Raw genomic sequence first — 6,299 nt, 5'->3', positions numbered from 1 at the left:
GGACATTTGAGAAAAGACCTGAATGAAGAGGGGGAAGGAATCTTAGGAACACCTGGGAATCAAATGTTCCAGGCAAAGGACCCAGCAAAGGCCCAGAGGTGGGCACGGAACTCGGGGAGCTTGGGAACAGTGAGGAGCACCCACGTGGAAGTGGGAAGGAGTGGAGGAGATGAGGTCAGGGAGGGGGGCGGGGGCAGAGCTGGCAGTCTTACAGACGACAGTAAGGAAATTAAATTTATCCTGGGTGGGAAACAAGCAGGGGGTGAACACAGGCAAGTTATTTAGAATTGCTCAGGTAGATGTGAGGTGAAAGGGCCGTGTGGGCAGGAGGGAGGTGGATGGGACAGGAGGCAGAGGTGGTGCAGGAGCCAGGTGCTGGCAATAGAAGCAGGGCAGGTGGCTGGTTCTGATATGTTCTGAGAATTGGTTGTGCAGGATTTGCCTACAGTTGAATGTAGGGGCTAGGGAGGAGCAGAAGCCAGGGAAGAGGTTGGGTTCTGGAATGTTCTGAGGGTCCAGCTGGCAGGGATCACTGGTGGTTTGGATGTGGTAGGGGAGGAGTCTGGCTACCATGGCTCCATCTTGTGCAGCCCTTGATCTAATTCAGGTTCAGTCACACCTTCCCACCGTGACTCTGGGAACCCCTAAAACCACCTCTCCCCTTACTTCTTGCCCATCTAAGCAACCCTCTAAGAGGCCCGTGTTGAGAGTGTTCTCTCTTTAACCCCCATGCCTGGAGGGGTGGGGAGGAGGGCGTACAGGGGACAGTCCAGCAAAGATTGGATGTGAAAGTGGCCATCCCCAAAAGACAATAGGGTGGGGGTGCTGGCACAGCAAGGAGGGAAGGCAGACACAACCAACCCATGCCCTCTGTGGGCGTGCACCTTAACTGATGTCCAGTGGACACACGCTGTCCCAGGGCCTGAGGAGTGGCTACGAAGATCATGCCCATTCTTGGTTATGAAACTGAGGCCCATGAAAGCAGATGTCCTAGCCAATATCCCTCAGCTGGGCCAAGCTGGGCTTGCATCAGCCTCGTCAGTTGATGCTATCCCTTCACCACAGGTGGTGGGTGGGTTTCTCCAGGAGTTCCTGTCCCACAGCAGTGACAGGGTGATTTGTATTCACTCTGGGCCCAAGCTGAGGGTGTCTCAGAATGCCTCTGCTCCTCCTGCCCACCTCTGGGTCAGCTGCCCCTGATCCCCAGTCCTGCTAGGCCCTCTGCAGGGAGGGCTCAGCTATGGCCCAAGGGCATCAGCCTGGTGACCAGTCCCCAGGGTGGAAGCACTGAGGCATAAATCCTGACTCAGCTGACAGTGCCCTGGGACAGACACAGAGGCCCACTGTCCTCTTCCTGTCCCCACCCTTCCTGGAGCATTTCACAGGGTCAGAGTAGCTAGGGTGGAGAGAACAAGCACATAAACCTTGGCTCTTCCAGGCTGTTTCAGCCTTGAGCTTCCGACCTGATAAGTGGACTGAGAAGAGGACGAGGCCTGGCCCAGCACTGACCTTTTAGGGCTGAGAGTGAGAGAGCCTCGGAGAGCTGGGCCCCACTGGGGACCTTCGAGTGCCTGTGTAGGAGCCATGGCAAAGTCCTACCTGCACCCCAAGGAGCATGCAGAGAGGAACCTGGGACACGTGCTTCACGTATTAGGGGGGTAGAGCAGGTCCCATACAGGCCCCACCCAACGGGTGCTGTCACAACCACCCAGCTCCTGCCTCCAACTCTGGCCCTAGCCTGGACAGCTGGACAATCTCTGACTACCACCTGAATGCTGGAGAGGACCCAGCCTTTCTCTTAAGCAACTTGGAGTACACACACAAGTTTGTATTCATTCAACAAACAGCTATTAGTGCCTACCTTATTCTGTACCTGGTGCTAAGTATGGGGAGGACAGTGATGATGTTTATCTGCATAAATTCGGAGAAGGGCTACCCCCCAGGGATGTGTGAAGGCAGATGGGACACAGAGCAGGGACATGCCAACTCTGTGTGAGGGGATCAGAGCGGACCTCGCAGGATGAGTAGGAATTTGCCGGGCACTCCAAGCACAGGAAACAGAATGGGCAGAGACCTGAAGGTGTGAAGACACTGAGAAGAGAACTGGGAAGGGCTACTGGCTGGTGTGGCTGGAGCGCAGGGCATGGATAGGGAGTGACCTGGGTCTGTGGAACTTAGACTTGATGCTTGCAGGTGGGGAGTCACGGTGGGCCCACACAAGAGGGGCCCAGAGCTGAATGCCTCCTCTGCTAGCTCAGCCCCAGATGTTGCCTCTCACCTCCTGACATGGCAAGCAAGGACACAGAAAATCCAGGGGTCCTGCTCCTCATCATCCATGGCTGGACTCTCTGTGTGGCCTTGGCAAAATATTCAACCTATCTGGGCCTTAGTTTCTGCATCAGTAAAATGGGGATGATTGTGGAAGGGAGGATGAGTGTGGTGAAGCAAGAGGACTGAACATGTAGCCCATCTGTCTCTCTCAGAGGAAGCAAGGCAGACCCCACCTTCAGACCACTTGCCATCCCTGGGAATGCCTGGGCAAGGTCTCCTCTGAGGACTAGCATGACCATGGGGCCATAGGTCAGGTAGCTTCCAGAGCCCAGGCACCAGAGATCAGAACCCCCTACACACACACCACATCCCCACAACTAGACAGTGACATCCCTCCACCACAGCTGCACGCCCACGCAGGTTCTCTTGCCCACAGAAATGCAATTAATACGATATGACCATCTGTAGGGAAGCTCTTGTCCTAGTGTGCTGAGCAGAGTCTGCTTATACCCGTCATTCCAGGCTAATCAGTGCCCCTTCTCTCACTCAAGTGTGCAGATTTAGACAATAAGTTACAAGATCAGGGATACTTGCTGGTGTTGCCTTTCCTCTCAAGAAGAGTTTTCAATCATTGTGTGTGAGTGCAGGTGTGTTGGTGTGTTTTATGTGTGCACACATGCATGTGTACACCTAAATATGCACTTGCATGCACATGTCTGTATGCACATACATCCATGTGTCTGTATGCACATACCCAGGTGTGTGTGCATGTTTGTGTGTTGTGTGCACGTTTGTGTGTGCACATGCCTGCACCCATGTGCATTTTCATGTGCCATGTGCACGTGCACATGCTTGTGTTTGTATTTCGTGTGCACACATGTGCAGTTTTGTGGGACTGGGTGCATGCATGTGCCAGAGATGTCTGGCAGTGTGAAGAAAACTGTAGGTTTTTACATGCTAATTAGATTGAAATTATAATTACCAAAAATACTGAGAAGTCTGTAATACAGCACTATGTGGAATTCTTTCTTAAGACCATATTAATGAATAATATGGTCTAGCGGCAGGTCTAACACCCATGGCAATTTTAAAGCACTGTTGAGCATAAGCAATGTTTTGAAATATCTGAAACACATATTAGATTTGCGAACACAGCTAACAAACACTACTGTGGTTTGTTGCCTGTGTTTATGAAAGGAAAAGCTCCATTTGCATTATGGGTTAGGAACAAAGAAAAGATGTCATTTTTGTGCATCTGTATTCACAATTCCAATTTCTTTCCAGGTCCTGGAACCGGCTCTCAGACCCAGTGCTCACTGTGCTGTGCCCCACACACAGCACTCCCCTCTCTGTGCCTGTGTGGCCACCCGCACTGCAGCAAGCTGGAGTCCCGCAGAACCCCACGCCTGGGGGCCAGGAGGAGCCTCTGTGAAAGGCCCCACCTCACTCTGACTCTGTGTTAACTCCATGAAGCTCTCGGGGCAGCACCCAGTTATCTTGCCCACTGCCTGCAACTCAACTGTGCACAAGCACCCCCACTCTGCACCTTGGAACTGTGCCACTCCCCCCATACCTCACAACTTGGTGCTTACATTTTTTGATTGCTGATTCCTCTGCCTAGATTGCTTCCCCTGCTTCTCTATCTGGGCCTTCAAAGCCCACTGGAGGCAACACCTCCTCCAGGAAGCCTTCTCTAATGCCGTGTAATAGCTCCCCTAAGTGTCCATAGCCCCTTGCGGTTTCCTCATTACAGCAGTGACTATCCAAATGATCATACCTGTTTCCATATCCAGTCCCCACCATACTGTGAGCTTCCAAAGACTGGGCAAGGCAATGCAATGAGCTATTTTTTTAGTAAACCATTTTTCAGAGTGGTCTTAGATTCACAGCAATATTGAATGGAAAATGTAGACTTTTCCTATACCCTTACTATTCACACATGAATAGTCTTCCCTGCCAACAACTTCCCATCAGAGTGGCACATCTGTTACCATCTGTGAACCTACATTAACACACCGTCATTGCCCAAAGTCTGTTGTTTACACGAAGGCTCACTCTTGCTGTTGCACATTCTGTGGGGATAGAAAAAGTGCATAATGACATGTGTCTGTCACTATGGTATACAGAGCAGTTTCCCTGCTCCAAAAACTGTCTGCGCTACACCTATGCATCCCCCCTGCCCCCAACTCCCGGCAATCATAATCTTTTCACTGTCTCCATAGTTTTGCCTTTTCCAGAACACCTATAGTTGGGATCAGACAGTATGTATCCTTCTCAGATTGGCCTCTTTGACTTAATAATATGAATTTAAATGTCCTCTGTGTCTTTTCATGGCTTGATCACTCCTTTCTTTTTAGTGCTCAATAATATTCCATTGTCTGGATGTATCAGTTTTACTTACCCATTCACATGTCGAGAGGGCAGCCTTGTTGCTTCAGAGTTTGGCAGTTACGAACAAAGCTGCTGTAAATACCTGCATGCAGGTTTTTGTGTAGATGAAAGGTTCCTGCTCATATGGGTAAATACCAGGGAGCACGATTGCTGGGTTGTAAGGTGAGGGTTTGTTCAGTTTCGTAAAAAACATGCAAACTGTCTTCCAAAGTGGCTGCACCTGTTTGTACCCCCACACGCAGTGGGCGAGAGCCCCTATTGTCCCACATCCTCGCCTGCATTTGGTGGCGTCAGCGTTCGAGAGTTTGGCCACCCTCACAGGTGTGTAGTGGTATCTCCTCGTTTTAACTTGCATGTTCCCAATAATATATGATAAGGAGAATCTTTCATATGTCCTCTTTGTCATCTGCACATCTTCTTTGGTGAGATATATATTAAGGTCATTGGCCCATTTTCAGATTAGGTTATTCATTTTCTTATTGTTGACTTCAAAGAGTTATTTGTATTTTTTTGGATAATTGTCCTTCAACAGCTATGTCTGTTGCAAATATTTTCCCCCAGTTTGTTGCTTATCTTCTCATTCTCTTGACTATGAACTTTGGTAGTAAAGCACACTTGGGTTCAAATCTCCTGATGAACTTGGGCAAGACACCTGCTTCCTCTGAGTTTCAGTTCCCACCTCTGTCCCACACTGTATAAGGATGAATGAAATCTTAGAGACGCAGAGTCCCCACTCACACAGGCTGCTGAGTAGAGGTTGGTGAAGCAGAGTCATCTCAGTTCTCTGGGTGGCGCCCTCTGCCCACAGTTCCACCATTAAAGCACTTGGCTATTAATGGTGGTCCCGTCCATGGCAGGGGAGGTCAATAAGTGCATTTGCCAGGAAGATTCTTGTGGGTGGGAATTCTTGGTCTCACAGGTGGGACAGAGGAGCTGACCTCAGGGAGAACACAGCCTTGGGACAAGGGACACACTTGTTGTTGAAGGGAGGGTTGCCCACTCTGCCAAAGTCAGGGCACCACTTAGGCCACATCCCCTCAAGGACATCCCTCACTCAGCATCCAGAGCCCTCCCCATCCGGCATCCCTCAACCTCCACAGCCTCTGCTCCTGAAACACCCTTCACTCCACCCACTGGGCCATGGGCCGGGCCTCACGTGCCCATGCCAGAAGGTATCCTGGCCCTCCTTGCCACCAGAAATACCTTTCCCTCATGCCCATGTGTCCAAATCCATCCCTCTCCATTGGTAGTGAGCAGAGCCTGCTGGGTTAGAGCAAGGGCCACAAGGGGGCACTATTACCCAGTAGATGTGCCAAAATTCACCCGAAATGTAGGGAGGTGCCACTTGCATCCTCCTGGCTTACAGACCAGAAAGGGGGGAGAATGCCTGTCTCAATAACCAGGAAATCTGGACAAGACAGAATTTCAAGGACCCTATCATACGTCCAGGCAACCCAGGCCCAGCTTGTGCACCTCTAGTGATGGGGTGCTGTCCACCTCCAGCCAGGCTGCCAGGCTCAGACAGGGCTGCTCTTCCTGTAAGAAAAGGGCTTTGCAGTGTTTGGAGCCTGATTTGCAGAAGCCACAAGGTTTTAAGAGGCCATGGGAACTACCAAATCCAAAAATTGGGTTGGCCA

This window comes from Phyllostomus hastatus, unplaced genomic scaffold (assembly GCF_019186645.2).
Source record: "Phyllostomus hastatus isolate PE091 unplaced genomic scaffold, TTU_PhHast_1.1 phas_contig_86, whole genome shotgun sequence".
NCBI lineage: Eukaryota > Metazoa > Chordata > Mammalia > Chiroptera > Phyllostomidae > Phyllostomus > Phyllostomus hastatus.
This window is presented reverse-complemented; position numbering follows the sequence as displayed.